The sequence below is a fragment of the Leucoraja erinacea genome, chromosome 32 (genome assembly GCF_028641065.1).
Source record: "Leucoraja erinacea ecotype New England chromosome 32, Leri_hhj_1, whole genome shotgun sequence".
Classification (NCBI taxonomy): domain Eukaryota; kingdom Metazoa; phylum Chordata; class Chondrichthyes; order Rajiformes; family Rajidae; genus Leucoraja; species Leucoraja erinaceus.
The window spans coordinates 14,461,506-14,482,193 of record NC_073408.1 but is presented as its reverse complement, the minus strand read 5'-3'; the positions used below and the strand labels follow the sequence as shown (position 1 = coordinate 14,482,193).

At 40.5% G+C, this 20,688-nt stretch overlaps 1 long non-coding RNA gene across 3 annotated transcripts in view; it reads right to left on the bottom strand.

The window, feature by feature from the left end:
• Window positions 1-14,986: 14,986 nt before the first annotated feature.
• LOC129712403 (uncharacterized) overlaps window positions 14,987-20,688 on the bottom strand; it is a 38,870-nt gene continuing 33,168 nt past the window's right edge. For 2 of the 3 annotated variants that reach the window (XR_008726047.1, XR_008726048.1), the window contains one exon: window positions 14,987-15,628. This is a non-coding gene — a long non-coding RNA (uncharacterized LOC129712403). Of the gene's footprint in view, window positions 15,629-16,495; window positions 16,688-20,688 lie in introns of those variants that run through there. The other variant, XR_008726049.1, reaches the window with a different exon arrangement.

Here is a 20,688-nt window from a genome sequence, read left to right as displayed (position 1 = left end):
CTGGTCGACATGGACTCGGTGGGCCGAAGGGCCTGTTTCCATGCTATATCTCGAAATTAAACTAAACTAAACTCTGCCGGTTAAAAGATTTGGAAGGAGCTGTTGACCTTAAAATGATAGCCCCCTTTTATATATTTTATCTTTCACTTAAGTTGTTGTTGGCAATGTGAGCATATGAGTGGGAAGGTATTGTCAAGAATAAATTATGAATATGAATTAGTAGAATGTGTGGGAGTAGTGTGTTTTGTATCTGAACATTAGCATGAATTACACAGAGGTTAGGTGAATACAGTCAGAGTGAAAGAGAACATAATTATGAATAATTTAAAGGGAGAGTGAACCATTACAAATGGATAAAAGAGATTTTTTTGCAGTTGGGACTACAAGCAAGTGATGGCCACCTGTGGCTTTTAAAGTGAGACTATCAGATATATTGGGTACCTTCCTTGTTGTTGTATGCTTTAACTGCTTTCTTGCACTTTAGATAAAGAAAAGAATGCTTAAGAATAAAGCTCGGTATGGAAAATGAAACCACATTCCTTGCAAATCAAAGAAACCGCAAATGCTGGAAATTTGAAAAACAATCCTAAGGAAATCTCTCCACAGGTCAGGCAGCATGTGTGGAAAGCGAACACAGAACATAGAACAGTGCAGTACAGGATGTAAGTAACAGTAAATGTTTCAAGCAGAGGAATTTTCAGAACTTTGGAGGAGAGAAAATAAGGTTCTGTATAGTTAAGGAAAGAACTGCAGATGCTGGTTTAAATTGAAGGTAGACACAAAATGCTGGAGTAACTCAGTGGGACAGGCAGCATCTCTGGAGAAAAGGAATGGGTGACGTTTCGGGTCAAGACCCTTCTTCAGACATTTAGTGTCTACCTTTAGTTTAGTTAAGAGATACAGCGCAGAAACAGGTCCTTCGGCCCACCGAGTCCGCACGAGCGATCCCCACACATTAACACGATCCTACACACACTAGGAACAATTTACACTTATACCAAGCCAATTAACCTACAAACCTGTACGTCTTTGGAGTGTGGGAGGAAACCGAAGATATCAGAGAAAACCCACGTGGTCACGGGGTGGGATATGTACTCCATAAAGACAGCACCCATAGTCGGGATTGAACCCGGGTCTCCAGTGCTGCAAGTGCTGTAAGGCAGCAACTCTACCGCTGTCCCACCCAAACGGCATGATGTGCAAACCTCTGGAAGGTAGGGTCTACAAGAGTATGGAAGACAAAAAAGATTAAATGATTAAAGGGGTGTCAGGACCTGCAGGTGACAAAAATGTTACTGACCAACATAGGGTAGCTTTGGAAAAAGTATAAATAGGAGAATGCACATAAATGTGAAATTACCAGCAGAAGGGGGAAGGAATTCTGTAAGAATAATGGTGAGGCAAGAGACATGAACAGAGGCCTTTTAATTTCTGATCCTCTGAATTCCTCAGGTTTCCTAACAGCTGTGTACTTCAGCAATAATAACACCATGGTGTTTGGTTTCATTGTCCATCTCTTTCAGAGAGCCTCATACTCCTTCATATAAAGTAATAGAGTAATGGCAGATTTCATCTTGTGTTAGTTATTGATGTAGCACCTGCTAAAAATCCTTAAATTATTTGCAGACATCGTTGTATGTATTCTTTGGGTGTTAAACGGAAATTGGAGTAAAATATTTTTCTAGAACATAGAACAGTATAGTGCAGGGACAGGCACTTCTGCTCACAGTGTCTATGCAGAACATGATGCCAATTTTTACTCACCCCTTCCTGTTGCTCGATCCATATCCCTCCATTCCCTGCATATCCACGTGTTTATCTGAATGTCTCTTAAATGTCACTATTTTCTCTGCTTCCACCACCTCACCTGATAGTCAGTTCCATGCATTTACCACTCTCTCCATTAAAGATACATCCCACAAATTACCTTCTAAATGTACCCCCTCTCCACTTTTCTGTTCATTAATTGGCTCCGTTAACTCTCCCCATGCACCTCTTCTCCTCAAGGTACTTGCAGTTGGCTGGGACAGTTCCACAGACACTTGATACTTTCCATAACACCCCCCCCTGGCCATTATTCTTGTGCATGGCTTGACAGTAGCTGTCAGTATGCTATTCAACCGTGGAGAAGCATCACTACTATGGCAGCATTTGTCGTCAGTCAATGTCTGCACATGCACGCTGTGGCTGTGATGAGGAATTAAATATCAATGCTGAAGTGGAATGAACGAGTTATTGCCTACGTCAGTGGCTATAGAACTTGCATCATATGGATCCTGTTCAACAGAAGGTTTATGTGATGGAACTGTTCCTTACATACACATATCTCTCAATGACTAATACTGCAATCTCCTAAATCAGGTGTATTGCAGCAGATGGTAAAATTTAAGTCATCTAATGCCACATCTACAATCGCTGTTAATATTTGTACTGCCCCTACTGACTTCTGGCGGAGAGGCATGCACTGCGGACGTTCTCCACAGAGGCACAGATGTGGCATTGGCTGTGGCAGAGCGGTGGCAGAACTTCATCTGGCACACGAGCAAACAAAAGTATTGCACCAACACGTTGTATACGAAGAACATAATAATTGACATGAATATGATACTAGGATTTCATTATAAGAATGCTTCCAGATTCAATCTGACAATATTTGGTAACTTATCAAGTAAACAAGTTGACAAATTTTGCACTTGGTTTTCTTCTGATGGTTTTTTTTTTGGAAGCAGTTCTCTTTAACTAGAAGATCCAGCTCAAGCTGACAGTTTAGGCACTGCAGAAAGGCCCCAAAATACATCTCCTCATCTTGTTATAAAGGGAAATGGAATTTTGCCATGAGTTGTACATCATAGTGTCTAGCAGTTTGAGCTAATTCAAAATAAAGTATGTTTAAACATCCTCCGCAGCTTCAGAACCAGTTTTAGTTTAGTATAGTTTAGAGATACTGTGCAGAAACAGGATTTTTGGCCCACTGAGTCCACATCGACCAGCGATCCCTGCGCACACACACACTAGGGACAATTTACAATTTTACCAAGCCAATTAGCCTACAAACCTGTATGTCTTTGTAGTGTGGGAGGAAATCTTAGCTCCCGGGGAAAACCCAGAAGGTCATAAGGAGAACGTACAAATTCCATACAGGCAACACACAGTTTTCTTAATCGAACCCAGGTGTCTGGCACTGCGAGGCAGCAATTCTACTGCTGCACCACCGTCCTGCCCTTGTGAGCTTTAGTTCCTGTACAAACAAGTCCTTCCATGCATCTTTCCAATTGGAACACACAAGAATAATTTTCATCTGTTTGGTTACTGTTACTTTAGCATGTTCAAATATCTTGGTGATTGCTTTTGATACTTAGGGTGACATTTTAGGCAGAGCATGTCCTTCAGTGACTTACACTTGTGGTGATAGATTAAGGTATTTGCCTGAGGCATGAAGAGTTTGACAATGCGACTATTTCCAATTATTTAATCTTTGGGCTCCACCATTTCTTTGCCTCACATCCTTCTCACAATTACCCCACCCTAATCCACTAACCTTATTGTAAACAAAACACGTCAACCTTTAAACTGAAGACACATACCCTAAAGCCATTTGTTTCAGTTCAAATTGCATCATTTCAGGTCAATTTATTTGTCTAGGCCCGAGAATGCTTTGTAACTTGCATGTTCCATAATTAAATACTGAACGCAGGAAGACTCCAGAGTGGGAGCAAAATGGATCACAATTGCCTGGAGAAAATGTGCTCATTAAAGAAATACAATTACGAGAGACCTCCTTCCAGGTTCCACAGTGAAAAATCAGTGAGCAACAAAGACTTCCCCTACGGGGTTTTTTTAATGTAATAGAGGAAGTATTTCCCTACTGAATCAAACAAAATCTGTTTCTTTTTGCAGTAGAAAGAGTTTTTTGCAACAACAAACAAGATTATTTATGTGAAAGGTTGAGATGGTGACATACCTGCTTAAAAGTTTGGTTTTAACTTGTCATTTTAAACCTGATTGTTGTTTTAAACTTGCCTCAAAATAATAAAACGGATGTCGATAAGGCTAGCCATTAACTTTTCCAGGAATGGTGGTGTATGTAGTCTGCATACACAACATGCACTTGTGCACACACACACATACCCATGCGCTAACACACACACACACACATGTCCACATTCACACCCGCTCTCACACACGCCCGCACACAGCACAAACCCATGCACGTGTGATACACGCTCACGCGTTGGCATTCTCACGACACATACATGCACGCACAACCCTCTTCCACTGTAAATACTGATACATTAAACCCCCTCTAAATGCCACTGATCCCAATCACTGGCAGACAGGCCAGGAGGAGCTGAAGACCAGCACCACAGACACCACCCGGGTGTGGGAAGAACATGGGCTCCCCGCCCCCACCCCCCGCTAGCTGGGCTTCCCTTTGTGGATTTGGCAAGACCGCCAGTGCCTCCTCACTTGCCCACACATGATGAGGGACTGTGCTCCCACATGGAGTGCAAGGACTGTGCAGCTGGGACAAGCCCGAGGCCGCAGTCTTTCCTCACCAGACGATGAGGTACTGCGCTCCCACAAGGACCTGCACCTTCTCCTCCTTTACTGTAAGTAAACCTTTTCACATGAATTCACCCTAGAATTCAGTGTAGTTATTGTCCCCACACCATAGCATGGAGCTGGCTAGTTGACCACTCATGAAGAGGATGCTCTGACTTTTGGATGTGATTCTGGATGTCCCAGGGGAGAAGGTCTAAGTTGTGCTGCATTCAAAAGTGAAAATAAGCCAATCTGACCATCTCAGATCTCCTGTAGTTGCTGGTGTGGTGCAGCCTGGCCTTGTAACCTGCTCCCATTTCTCTGACAAATTATGTGTGAATCCAGCAAAATGCTCTTGAATGAGGACTCCATTTTGATTGGTGACATCTTTGAACCTTTCTCTTCAACATCTCATAAAATGTGGAAGGAACTATTGGTGTGTGAAATATTGATAAAATATCTTCGGAAGTCTCCAAAAATGTTGTTCTCACAAATAAGTGGTGAAAGCTAATCTGAGCTGGCCAATCTAAGGTAGCTGGCCATTGTTAGGATGGCTGGTGAGTTTAAGATCTCGTCAACAATACACTGTGGTAACTTCAATTGGCTCTGGTAGATAATTTGTCAGTGTTGGTCAGTGCTTTCCATATGGTTTGTCCATTTCTGCTGCAGGCCGTGACTTCTTTATTAAGGTGGTATCTTATCCGAAAAGTGATCCAAATCAGTACCGGAATTCAAGACCCGATGTTGGCGACTCGATGACACTTCAAGTACCTGGAAGAGGTTTCGCCCAGAACATTTCAAATCTTGCAGTGAAGTTAAGTCTGCATGTGACAGAGAATTAGTCAGGTTGAGCAAGATCTCTGAGTGGATGTTTATTGCCAAGTAAAGGCCTGGCAGTAAACATCAATGAAAATAAGAGCTCTGAATGAGATGTCCTCGAAAACAAACGCAGGGTGAAATTTAGTTTAACACGAATTGAATGGAAGTAATGGAAAAGTCACCTAGAGGAATGCAACCTGCCGTAGAAGTTAAGTTGTGCTGCCCTTTATGATTAAATCCAGAGACAAATGAAAGTTACCATCAGGAGACCACAAGCATTGTAAGTAGAATACATTTTGATGTATAGTTTAATTTAAGGTGAAGGTGTTATTATTGCAATTGAATATTCTCCTTTTCCATAATGGTCCCCGAAGAAGATGTAGGAGAGAAAAATAAATTAATCTACTCCATTTGTGAAATGGGACCTGCACAGTTTGAAACTTTTGGTACATGTCTTCTGAAAGTATATTTTTAATGTGTGCAAGGTAACTCTTATCCAGGGGGGAATTGCAGGCAGAGATCAAATGATTAGACATGAAAACCGACAAAGTTTCTTGAAGAGACTCCTTACAGAACAAATCAGAAACTTTTTTTAGCATGGGCATCTCATATTTTCAATAACCCAGGTTCACTCTTGACCTTGAGTGGTGTCTGTGTGACGTTTACGCATTCTGCGTGTGATCCTACAAGTTTCTGCTGGGTGCCCAAGTACCAAAGGCATGCAGGTTGGTAGGTTATTGTAAATTAGTCGTGATGTAATGGGTGACAGGAAAATCATTGGGGAGGGTTGATGACATTGTGAGAGGAAAATAAAGAGGATACGTGTTGATGGATGCTTGATGGTCGACACAGATACAATGGGCTGAACTATGTGGCCCTGCCCTATATTACTGTCAGTCTGTGACTCTGTTTATTTGATATTTGTTGAAAAATGGGGCAAAGTTACAAATGAAGCAAAGGCACATTTTTTTATTTAGTTGGCCCCAACAAACTTGTTAAAATCAAAAGAGCTGAGAATTTAAATAAATGATGGGATATAAAACAAAATTAGAAATCTGAAAGAGAACAGAAAATGCTGGGTGTTATTAGTAGTTAACATGTGTGGAGAGAGAAAGATCATTCGATCCGATAAAGATATTTTACCTGATATGTTCTCTTTTTGTCTTTCCAGAGAGGATGCCTGACCTGAACATTATTTAATGTATTTTCTTCTTCTATTATAAAAACCATATGAGTTTGCACAAGCTAATCTAATGGTAAAAACTCTTAAAATGAGTTTTCAGTTATGAGTCAGGCATGCAGAAAATTATTATTGTTCTGGTTATATTTGAGTCCTCCTTGCAGTGCTAACCATGTGATTGTGAAGAATTCAAAATGAATACTTTCGACAAAAATATTTGCCTTTTGCTGATCTCCTTTGGCAGTGCAGCAGTTAGTGCTGCTGTCTTACAGCTCCAGGGACCTGGCGTAGATTCTGGTCTAGAGTTTCTCAGTGACCATGTGGGGTGCTGCTTATTGTTCTAGTCTCCCCCTTCTTGAAGGCAGTTCTCATATTCACATCCAAAAAGCTGATTTGGCCCATTGCATTTATTCTGGCAATTCCATGCTTTCACTTGTTTCCTTGTAACCTCTTTTCTCTCACATATCCATCAAACTGTCCCTCACTATCCAATTCTCCTGCAATTCACCTACACAGGGATAATTTGCACTGGCCAATTACATCTACTATCGAGCAAATGTTTGGGATTGTGAGACAGCTGCAGTGCCTACTGTGCTACCCATGTTCATTGGACTCTGTAACCCCTTTCTTAAGGTTCGAAGTGGCAAAGGGGAGTTGCTGGGCATTGAAGGATTACGTTCTTCTCAATTTCCAATAAGTTGCTGAGCTAATTGAGAAAGATTTAATAGGAATCTAGGGTGCAACTTTTTCACACAGTGGATTGAGTATATGGAACTAACTGCCAGAGGAAACAGTTAAGGCAGGTACAATAACAACATTTAAAATACATTTGGCTAATTACAAGGATAGGAGTTGTTTTGAGGGATGTGGGCTAAACAAGAGACTAGCTTAGATGAGGCATCTTGGTTAGCCTGGACAAGTTGGGCCAAATGGACTGTTTCCATGTGATGACTATCCAGGAATGGGGCAGATTGCTCTGCTGTGAGCTGATCTTTTAGGTCAAAAGGTCTCATTTTTTGTCATAATAAAGAAGATAATAAAAATTATAATCAGGGGATTATGTGTTGAGTCAAAATTATGAAAGATTGTCTTTGTTGCTTAAGGATAATGTGTTTACTTTGCGGAAGCAAAACAGCATAATTTTTTCAATAATCAATTATTTTCTGTCTCTTTCAAATTACTCACAAAGGTTAATAATGAATTATCTGACAGAGGATCAGGCACAATCAATAATTCAATACAGACGGAGACAAACCAGAGAGAGATTTCAGGGTAAGAAGAATTGTGAAGCTATCACTACTATAAAGAAAGTTTAAATTAAAAAGTATGCAAAATATTAAAAGAAAAATTGCAGAGAAATGTGCTATCCATTAAGGAAGAAACTTTATAGGAATAATTAGATGTGGGGGAACTGCGGATGATGGAATCTGGAGCAAGAAACAAACTGCTGGAGGAAATCAACGCCTCGTGCTGCATTTGTAAGGGAAATGGACATTTATTTTTGGTTCAAAATGCTTCTATGTATATTTCCCTGCACAGATGCTGCCTGTTCTGCTGAGTTTTTTACAGCTATATATTTGTTGCTCCAAATAATATGACATGGATGGACTAGAGATGCTGGGGTTGTTCTTTCTGAAATGGAGGAGGTCAAGAGTGGGGTCTGATCGTGGTATTTTAAATTGTGAATGGCCTGGACAGAATAGATAGAAGGTAATCTCTTCTCTTTGCTGAAGGGGCCAAGAAACGGAGGACAAATAATGAAATTGATTGGCAAAAATAAGGGACTTGAGAAATTATGATTTTATGCAGAGGAATGCGGAATGCATTGTTAAGTTAGTAACAGATAGTGTTTCAACGATGCTATTGAAAGAAGATGGAGAAACACTTGAAAGGAAAGAATCCAGGGCTCTGGTGAGAAGGCAGGGGAGTGGGAGCAGCTGGGTTGCTTTTACATATGGATATGATGGACAATAGGATATGGATTCAATCAGTTGCAAGTGTAGCACTTAACTTCAGGAAAGTGTCAGAACAAGCACCACAGCCCCCATGTAATCACGTAGATGGAATTGACACATGGCTCGAGTGCGGTAACTCTGGAGATTTTCTCATATTAAGCCCTTTGTGTGTGCAACTTGTTATTCTTACCTATGATTGGAATGCTAATCTTCCATTTGCAGAGGCTCTGGGAGCTCAAAGCCCAAAGTAATGCAGGGATAACACACAAAGGTTGGTGAGATGGGGAGGAAAGCAAGTTTCCAGGCAAATTGTAAATTAAAATAACGCCAACAGAATTATTTCTCTCTCCAGCATTACAGAAAAAAAAATCAACCCAGAGAATAACAATATTAATCCCAATTAGCAACTTTTTAAAATCTGATGCTCAACATTGAAAGGAAGATACTGAAATTTCAATAAAGCAAAACCAAAAAAGCATGTGTGATTTTTAGAGCTGAATCCAATTATACTTTTGTGCCTGAGAAAATATGTGATGAGTTTAAAAAAAAAGGAAATGTTAACTGCTTTCTTTGAATTGCACGAATCATTTAAAAGGGAAATAATGAGCCTTAATGGACGAGTTGACTTTTGCAGAAATTGTTCGAAATAAATCTTTTTTTAATTTTAATGTTGCACTAATAATCCACCATCAAACATCAAGCAGGAGATTCAATAGGTGACTGAGAATTAAAGCAAATTCTCAGTAGGGACAAATAGATTCACAACTTTTATACAATAATGATTTAAGTCAGTGTTAAAGGAAAACAGTTGTCAGCTGCCAGTGACAAATGGCACTGCAGTAAGCACACTGCAGAACACAGATGCTGTGATCTGTGGCACATCAATTTGACATAGTCATTCTCTAAATAAACTTAAATAAAATCGCATGATAGGGAAACTAAAAAAAATAACAATACAAGAATAGGGAAACCTAAATTACTTTGGTTGGTTAAAATTGACCTGAAACTCAGACCGAGGCTGATTTCCACCCTTGAAATGTAGTCTTAGTTGTCAGGGCAATTAGTTCTCTTTTAAAAGGATTTAGAAATGATTAGGAACAATTAGCATTTGGGTTCAGCTCCTAGATGGCATTTGATTATCTGGAAAAATATCAATATTGGCAGCTTTGATTAAAAATAACGTGCTCTTTGAAGAATGTTTCTGGGTCTTTCCTACAGACTTCTGTTCTTATCTCGTGGTACCGTTTGCTCCAAGCCCAATGCCTCCTCTTCAGAGGAGCATCTGGAAGGTTATCCCTTGGAGTAAGGACTACTGCAAGAACATCGAACGTCAATATGACGGACTTAAAGCTAATTGTTGAAAGGCTACCTTGGATGTATGGTGGATGGTTGAGACATGAATGGCATGGAAAATTAAACGTCTGAAGAAGAGTTCTGAGCCAATACATTCCCTGCACAGATGCTGCTTGGACTATCGTGGACCTCCAATTGCTTGTTTTTTGTCAGTAAAGCACATCTGGATTAGGGTACTAATCTTCTTGAATTGCTGCAGCGCTAGCATGAAGATATTCAAATAAGGTACTGCATAATATTAGCCCAGAAGCAACAAGGAATCTCTGATATGTGTAACATGGAAGATGTGTTTCCTGGAGATAAACTTGTTTGTTGGGAAGGACCATGGTTTTGTTGTCATGTCCTTGCATGTGGTAGAACTCAAAGTTTTTATGAACTTGATGCAGCTAAAGAAACGTTGGATAGTCATTATAATACAGTACGTTTTGTAGATTAACCACATTTCAACACCGGCGATGGATGGTGTCTCAGTAAGATGTCTGTTCAAAGCTGTATGATATGAAGATTTAAATATCAATCAATCAGAATAGCGGTCCTGACTTGCTCTTGACGTGCTCTCTCTCTCTGGAAAGCTTTCAGAAGTCAAGAGATGAAAGGTCTCTGTACTTGTGACTATAGTGATTTTGTATTTCATCAAGCTAAGTGTCTGCGTTAATAGACCCTAAGACATGGGAGGAGAGTCAGGCCATGCGCCCCTTCAAGTCTGCGCCGCCATTCAATCATGGCTGATCTATATTTCCCTCTCGACCCCATTCTCCAGCCTTCTCCCCATAACCATCGATGCTCTTTCTAATCAAGAACCTATCAATCTCTGCTTTAAAAATACCCATTGACTTGGTCTACACCACCATCTGTGGCAATGAATTCCACAGATTCACCACACTCTGGCTGAAGAAATTCTTCCTCATCTCCATTCTAAAGGTATGTTCTTTTATTCGGAATTTGTGCCCTCTGGTCCTAGACTGGAAATATCCTCTCCAAATCTTGTAATGACCAGGATGTAGATGATGGGGCTGGGCATAGGTAATGCCTTTGAATTTTGATGGGAAGTGGATAGACATTCACTTATTAGTGCCAATCAGATGCAAATGTTATTTGCCATTTAACAGCCCAAGCCTGAATATTGTTGAGATCTTATCTTATTCAGATGGAAGTCATTTCATTCTCCCAGGTATGTTGATGACACTCATCCCCTTACTGGGCTAATGCTGATAAATCCACCACTTAATGTACAAACCAAAAGATTTCTTTCCATTGACTCCTCCCTTGATGTGTTGGATTCTGATAATTATGGCCAAAGGCCACGTGGCAAATTGTTAAATTGTGGGCAGCTTAGCAAATGTCCATCTTTTGCATGTATTGGAAGGTAATGCCCTGTCCCACTTAGGAAACCTGAACGGAAACCTCTGAAGACTTTGCGCCCCACCCAAGGTTTCCGTGCGGTTCCTGGAGGTTCCCGGAGGTTTTTGTCAGTCTCCCTACCTGCTTCCACTACCTGCAACCTCTGGCAACCACCTGCCACCTCCGGGAACCGCACGGAAACCTTGGATGGGGCACAAATTCTCCAGAGGTTTCCGTTCAGGTTTCCTAAGTGGGACAAGGGCATAAGGGTGGCGTAGTGGAGCAGCAGTAGAGCTGCTGCCTTACAGGATCAGAGACCCGGGTTCAATCCTGACTACTGATGCTGTCTGTACAGAGTTTGTATGTTTTCCCCATGACCTGCGTGGGATTTCTCTGGGATCTCTGGTTTCCTCCCACATTCCAAAGATGTACAGGTTTGTAGGTTAATTGGCTTTGGTAAAATAGTAAAATGTCCCTAGTGTCTGTAGTATGGTGTAAGTGTGCGGGGATAGCTGGTTGATGCAGGCTCGAAGGGCCAAAGGGATTGTTTCCATACTGTATCTCTAAACTAAACTAAACTAATGCCAAACTAGTTGGATAGTCAAAACTTGGGTTGAGCATATTGATTGAGCGTACAACTATTATATATTTTTGCTGAAAGTAATGGGCCTGTCGGTGACTGCTGGCACCCGTCTTAGTCGCAGCAAGTCGCCGAAAATTTTCAACATGTTGAAAAGCCACCGGCGACCAGAAAAAAGAACGACTCTTTGGGCGACTACTCATGACCATACAGGCTTCACCCTGTGGTTTGATGAGTGCTGGCAGTTGCCGAAAAAATAGCGAAAAAAGTAGGACAGGCCCATTAGAGTTTCAATATTCCATTCCTATTGTTACAGCCCAGACTAGAGCTAGGAGGCAGGAATTCAGGGGAATGGCTTGTTCCCCCAGTTGCTATTGGTAGTAAGAATGTGGCAGGAACCCCCATAAAATCATATATTTGATTTAATTTCATGGCCATGGTACAGGACCTGACCTATTCTTTGAATGGATTTTTTCCATTGTTCATTTGAAAGATGTGCAGCAAAAATGTATTTTACTGAAGATCTTTTGCCTTATTACATAGACCTCAGAAGTTGAGGTTGCGTCTGAACCTGTCTAGAAGGAAAATCCAGGCATAACATCAAACCTAATAAAAAATATATAATGTCATATAGATCTTGGAGCACTTCTAGTTAACTGAAGTAATGAAGGGCTGAGACAGCAGCTCTTTCAGAAAGTAATGATGCATGTAAGTATAATGGTTACATTGAGAAACTACGCAGGGCTAAATCTTTAAATCCTATTATCATCAAAGCAAGGTTTAGTTGAGGAATGTGATACACATTACACTTATGGACTGTTCAAGATTTAATTGTAGATGATCACACATTTGTTTTTATGTTTCCCTTCCTTTCATTACCATTGTTGATGAAAAACCATATGCAGTTAACAAGAATTGTGGCAACATATCATGAGGGTATGGTTTTATTTATTTGTAAATGTTTTAAATATCAAAATTGTATTAACCCTGAACTGCACGCCAACATTATTTTATGCGGTATATCAAAATTCTATTAGTTTAGCTGACGAAAGAACGCTATCGTTATCACTTATTTGATTGCAGCAACATAACGATGTGAATTAAAATAAAGTAAACAATCTTCAGTTATATCATGTGATAAAAATGGCTGTCAGCAAAGTAATATTCTTGCTTATACATAACTAGGAAATGAGGCAGCCTCTACATGAAAATTACATAGAAACATAGAAATTAGGTGCAGGAGTAGGCCATTCGGCCCTTCGAGCCTGCACCACCATTCAATATGATCATGGCTGATCATCCAACTCAGTATCCCGTACCTGCCTTCTCTCCATACCCCCTGATCCCCTTAGCCACAAGGGCCACATCTAACTCCCTCTTAAATATAGCCAATGAACTGGCCTCAACTACCCTCTGTGGCAGAGAGTTCCAGAGATTCACCACTCTCTGTGTGAAAAAAGTTCATTGGGTGAGATCTCATATATAATGCTGAAACAAGTCATTGGGGAAGAGATGGTTCATACCAGACTTTAGACCTCAACTGCTGTTTGCCTCCACTGATAATGGCACAGTGTATGGAGCTGCTGCCTCACGATGCCAGAGACCTGATCTTGGGTGCTGTCTGCGAGGAGTTTGCATGCTCTCGCTGTGTTTCCATGGATTTTGTTGTGTTCGAGGGCTAAATAATTCACAAACTACACTTGGTGTCCAGAACCCGAAGTGTATTTATAACAAGCCAAAACATGGCTGTTGCTTAAACCCTGCAGCTCTCCCAGGGACCCTCCCTAAGGAAACATTCATTTCGAGACAGAGCCCTTCTAGTGGTGGGTGACTCCAGGACACAACACTTCTCCCTCCTTGTAATTGAAGGTTATGATATAAGTCCAGTTATCTACCCAAATATGTCCATATGCAATCAGTCCAAAATAACAGCTCGGTGAACATAATGTTTCAAGACTGAGCCCTCCAGTGGTGACTACAGGACACAACAGGTTTCTTTAATATATATGCCAGTTTCCTCTCATGTCAAAATGGTGTGTGGCTAATTGGCCTCTGTAAACTGCCCAGAAAGTACAGGTGAGTGAAGGAATCTGGGGAATGTTGGCGAGAATTTGAAAAAGTATTTAAAAGTAGGATGAATGTAGAATTATTCAATGGATATTTGGCCTGAGGTGAAGGGCCTGTTTCCATGCTGTATAACTGTGCCTGCATCACTCTGCACATTATGGAGAAGCGTTCAAATTCTGAGGCAACTTCTGAATTTCTCTTAGATTTATTGTTGACAATACTTTATTAATAACTTCTCAGCAGTCACATGATCAAATTTCTTTTTTTTTTCATAGAACATAGAACAGTACAGCACAAGAGCAGGCCCTTCGTCCACACTGTCTGTGCTGTACACGATGCCTAGGCCTTCACTTATCTATCTGCTTATAACCCATATCCATTCATTCCCTGCATATCCATATGGCTTTCCAAAATGATTTTAAATACACTAATGTACCTGGTTCAGCTACCACCACTGGCAATGTATTCCAAGCACTCACCACCCTCTGTGTAACAAATAATCCGGTCCACACATCTCCTTTAAATGTTGCCCCTGTCACCTTAAAGCTATGCCCTCTAGTACTTGATTTTTCCATTTGGGAAAAAGATTCTGACTGCCTACCTTATCTAAACCTCTTATAATTTTATATACTTTATCAGGTCTTAAAACCGCCAGCATTCCAGAGAAAACAATTCAATTCTGTTCAACCTTTCCCTGCAGCTAATCGCCCACATTCAGCCAATTAAGGGAAGGTTGGTCATTTGTATATCCCCTTCTACAACTTTTGTTATCCTTTCTTCTGTCGAATGGCTTCATGCCCTTCGATTGACAATAAAATACAGTTAGTCCCATCTACGTACATTCTAAGTGTATTAACATTTCGACCATGTTACAACCAGTTTTGTAAACAAAAATATAGATAATAATCATAATAAAGGGATTGTAATGTAGAGAACAGTGACTAAAATTATAAATAGGAAATTATAATTATACTGTTAGGTGGACACCCAAATTCCTCTGTACCCCAGAGAGTAATGCAAGCTTGACACCTTGCCGTCAAAGATAACTATCATGATATATAAAGCAAATTGCCACCATTTTACTTAGAGAATAGCTCGGAGCAGCCATATGGTCCAAGTGTGTTGATGAAAACCAAACGGAACAGTTACTGTATTGCACAGAAAGCTCAAAGTTTATTCATTTCCAATTAACAGGAGAAGTGCAGATGCCATTGATTACTGAGGCATTTGCAGCTGAAGAGGAGAAAACCTATAGCCCGAGGTTGATTGCTGTAACTAGGAAGATAACCTTGCAGAATTGTAGCACAATAAACTAAAAATACATTACATGGCTTGAAGGGACATATTAATAATCAAAATAGGAGATTTTCACAAACTCATGGGATTCTGGCACTGTCTAGAATCACTTTATTTTCTTCTAAATAGCCTATTACTGTAGATATTACCATTTTTGCAAATCATTGTGCATCTAACTGTCAATTAGATTATAGATTGGCAGCCAAAGTAGACAATGCATTTTTGGTACAGATGAGCATATATATTGCAGTTAAGTTCAACTTTTTACCACTAAATTAAATAGTGTGAGGTACAGTATGAACAGACTCGAGCAAAACCTTAAACTTTATTATATTAAAAGCACCCGCTTCACAACTTCCCAGTAGATTTCTGCAAAATCTTCCTTGATGTATGTCTGGTAATGACACAGCAGTGGAGATGGATTCACACATGAGCAGCATGATGCACCCTGATGGTTTCTCTCTGCGCCATGCTGGTCTGAAAATGGAATAAATCCTGCAACATAGAACCAAAGCAACATGTGCATAAACAAACTGCAGCCTACAGTGATTTTGCAACAATCTAATCTCAGCATTTAAATGGCTGTTAAAAACAATTGTGGCTTACAACCTATTTCAAATTCTGTAATGTAATAATTGTCATCCATCTCTCTCAGCTGTCCATTATCCTTCATGCTGCTATGCACGAGACCACAAAGCCAAGGTGCAGAGTAGCAGATATGCTTTCTGCCTTAAATTATGAGGAATAAGAAATCTCAGTAGGATATGTTATTGTTAGCTTTCATCATAACAACAGACTTATATTTAAGCTTCTGTCATGACAGTGACCTATCTTCGCCAAACGTCCAGGCGGGGAATTTCATCTGGCTGTTCAACAAACAGATTGGTAGAAGAATGTAATATTTTATAGCTTCCCGAATATTCTCAATTGCAAACTTCTGGCAGTAACAATCATTAAAATTTTCATCTCTTTTCCTTAAGCTTTCAGCCAGACTTCTCAAAGGCCAAAGTTTATACAGCAATGAAAAATAATGAATAGAGTATTCCAATTAATCTAATTCCTTGCCCCTCCTCTCTCCAGCTTCCTTCCTTCCACCACCCCATCAATGTGAAGAAAGTTTCCAACCCTAAACGACACCTATCCATGTTCTCCAGGGATGCTGCTTGACTCGCTGAGTTACTCCAGCACTTTGTGTCTTTATTTAATCCAATTCCCTGCTCCTACCCTGTGTTCATGTCTTCAATCCCCTTTGAAATGCTACTGTTTGAGTTTATCTCCTTAATATTTTAAGGTACTGCATCTCAGAATACAACATGCTAAGTTAAAAATCTTTTAACTTATTGTATGATTGTGTCACCTCTGGTGTTGTATCAATGATCCCGATTCCCAACTTTCCTCCCACTATTGAGCTTTTCTTTGATCTAAACAAACTAATGATAAATTTGAACATGCCTTATCAAATCCGCTTTCAGCCTTCTCTGCTCCATGCAGAACACAGGGGCATGTATAAGTCACCCTGAGATATTTCTCCCTGATGTCTTGATCCACGTTGATCTAAAATGTAATGCCAACAGGCATATATCAGTCAAGGTATCAGTCAGACCAAATCGTATACAAAATGTATGCTGCATTTAACTATATTAATTTCACTTTGGCTAATATCTGTTTTGGGGTTCATGCAATATACTATTAAACCATTGTGATGATAGCATGATCACAACACTATCATTCTTCCTCTGACAATTTTTGTTTAAGAATTTAAAGTCAATTATTGCGAGTTGAGAATTCGCAAATTACTGACTGTTTTGAGGCCAAAACATTTCTTGCAAGTTTATGTCTGCAGTTAAAGTCATGTTGGAAGGTTCCATCATTTCTTCCATTTTATTAAACTTGAATTGTTCACAACAATCAGAGACCAAGTGTCGGAGTGTTCTATGACAGGCAGCTGTTTCTTTACAAGTTGACATTCCCCCATAAAAAAATGTTTTTTAAGTGTTGACGGAAAGGTTTCTGTATATCCAAGCGTTGATGTGCATGGGACATTCTGAAATATGTTTTAATTTGACCTAATTTACCAGGCATGAAGCACTGCAAACGCTGTACAGCGGATCAAGGTCTGGTGCTTAACCATTCATCGTCATGGGGTGCTGGTTCCATCCCTCATTGAACTCAACATGAAGTTGGAGCATTCCTTGAGTGGAAGCTGCCTGAACTGGAAGTTCAACAATTCCTGGTCCACAGATGTTGAGGTGAGTCAGATAATTACGAGTGAAAGGAGATTGGAAACAATCTGTAGAAGCTTGCTGTGCATAACTTCTGATTATCGGTTCACCAAATTTATAACTTCGAAAATATTTTATTGGATGTAAAATAACTTGGAATGGCATAAAATGGAAGTCGTATTTACTCACGGCTTTCACTACCAACTTCATTTTACTGGAAATCTTGTCTTGCATGAATGAATAATTTTACTGTTCCCAAGTTTGCACAAACTCTTGTCACTCTTGGAACTCAGTCGGGTAGCCTTTATTCAGGCTTTGATCATTGCTGCTCTCAACTTTAATACACCAACAGCACCTGTTGGGAATTTTCTTTTAAAAAGACAACCGGCTGAGATTATACCCTGTGGGCAACTATGGGGAGTCTAAGTTCCAAACTTCCTAAACTTCCAGTCAAAGAAATGAACTGCCTTCAGCTACATTACTAAGATGTAAGAGAAAATGATTCCAGCAACTGTTCACAAGACGCTGCCCAGGATGTTTGGAGTATTGTGCTCAGTTTTGGTCACGCTGCTATAGGAAAGATGTCATTAAGCTGGAAAGAGTGCAGAGAAGATATACTAGGATGTTGTCAGGACCAGGCTCAAAGCTATAGGGAGAGGTTGGGCAGGATAAGGCTTTATTCCATGGAGCACAGGAGGATTAGGGGAGTAGAATACCATGAAGGGAAAAGATAGGGTAGATGCACAGTGTAGGGTACTCAAGTATCAGAGGACAAAGGTTTAAAATGCGAGGGGAGAGATTTAATAGAAACCTGAGGGGCAACTGTTTCATATAGTATATGGAACGATCTGCCAAAGGAGCCAGTTGAGGCAGGTACTATAATAAAACTTAAATTACATTTGGATAGATACATGGATAGACAATGTTTAGAGGGATATGGGCCAAATGTAGGCAGGTGGACTAGCATAGATGTGGTATTTTGGTTGGCATGGGCATGGTGGGCCAAAGAGCCTGTTTCCATGCTGTATAACTCTATCACATCTTGGATACATTGGTATGTTCCACAATTGGGATGACATAAATGCAAAGATTCCATTTGATCTTCTTGCTTTCTTACATGTGCTTTTACAGGAGAGCGGAAATTGCACAGCTATAGATCTCAGCTTCCTCGTGAATGAGTAGTTCAAAGACATGAATCTCCTGAAACTAGGCACATGATTTGGACCGGCATAAAAACAACACTGACACTGAACCGAAGCATTAGACCACAATAAACTCAGCATTTAAAAAAAAATCATGTTGCTAGGAATTCAAGTTCAATTGCTGTTGCAACTGATAGCAATCTCCGTGGTTAAACTCCAGCATGAACTGAAAGTAATTAAAATCTCTAATAATTGCTTGTGTTCACCTTGCCCTCCGTGCCTGTGTCTAGTCCTTCACACCAATTCAATCTCCCCTTCAGGCTGCGAGAAATCAAAAATCCAAACAATGAGATTAATAAGCAGCCTGAACTAGGGATAAAGACCATCACCTTTTTGATGAGCCATTTCATCTCAACCATCAGAGCTGCACCTTTGAAGTTTGATGTGAGTGTTATTAACCTGTGCACAAGCCTCTCAGAAAATGCACTTCTATAAATTATTTTGATGTGTGATTAAAAAGCTTAAATTGCCAGCCGCTAATGATGGTGAACCTCTTTTTTTATTGTCAGCATAGCTCTGAGGCAGCAATATATTTAAGCACGGACTGGCAGCAGCTTGAGTATTTGCAATCCAAGAGACACCTGCTGCTCATTCCCCCTGAATATGGATTCGGGCAACATTTTAAAACATACTATAACCAAATCCTGCTGAAGCAATCTCCGTTCAATTTGCATTTTACTCATTTTCTTTTCAGCAATGCAATCCAGCGGTAACGCTGCCCCCCTTCCTCGGTCATTGCTATTCTGCCTCATTCCAATTTAATTTCAGATTAATTGTGTGACATTTTCTTTAGCAGTTTATCTGGATTTGCATTGGGATATGCTTGTGATGACTATGGTTACAAGTCAGCTGCAGCCTGCTGGCACCAGGGATAAGACACGTTGCCACCTTCAGTTTTACTTCATCATTCGCCCACCTGTAATTTGCATTGTTTACCATGGAGATAATAACATGAATAGATGTGATCATAGCTAAAACATGCTTCGTTCATTTGTAATGAGAAAATAGTTTTAATCCGACCAGATGGAGATTCCAAGTAGTTCAGTATTAACACGGAAAAGTACCGTACCTTCAGGAATCTGGACCTTCAGCCCACAATGTTACGTTGGACATGATGTCAAGCCAAACTAATCTCCTCTTCCTGCACACGATCCACATCACACCATTCCCAGCATATCCATGTGCCAAATGCAGGCTGGTGGGACAAGTGTCGATGGAACATCTTGGTTGGCATGGGCAAGTTGGGCCGAATAGCCTATTACCATGTTGTATGATTCAATGACAATTTACCTTTACTTCAAGAGGTGAATCTACTGATCTTTGATGTACAGCTATTCACAGAGGAACCTCAGTCACTTCCGAACCCTGTCGCTGATTACTAGAAACATGGGGGGGTTTTTTGCAATTGTACTAGAGGAAGGTGAATCAGGTCCATTTGTCTTGTAACTTCATGCTGACTCAATTTAGTTAGTTTAGTTTAGAGATACTGCATGGAAACAGGCCCTTATGCCCACTGAGTCTGTGTCGACCAGCGATCCCCGCACATTAACACTGTCCTATACACCTATACCAAGCCAGTCAACCTATAAAACTGTACGTCTTTCGAGTGTGGGAAGAAACTGGAGAAAACACACACAGGTCACGAGGAGAACGTACAAACTCCGTACAGGCAGCACCCATAGTCAGGAACAAACCCGGCACTCTGGCGATGGAAAGCAGCGACTCTACTGCTGCACCACCGTGCCACCCCTTCGTGGCCATTGCTGAGCCATTTGTCCTCACTGCCAGGGATACCTTTAGCCATGCAGCGTTCCTGATAACAAATGCTCAAATTTCAACAGGTCAGGTGGTATAGGTGGAGAGAGAAACATAGTTAGAGTTTCATGTCAAACACTCTTCAGACGATTAGGAAAAGAGAAAACAGTTGAGATTTTGGCTAAACTTTCTCAACACACATTCATGCAGTGACTTTGGTCAAGAGTGATGGCAAAGGCAGGGTTGGGATTTTACACAGAATAATTCCAGAGCCATTCCATCATAGCTGTTGATAGACACAAAATGCTGGAGTAACTCAGCTGAAGAAGGGTCTCGACCTGAAACGTCACCCATTCCTTCTCTCCAGAGATACTGC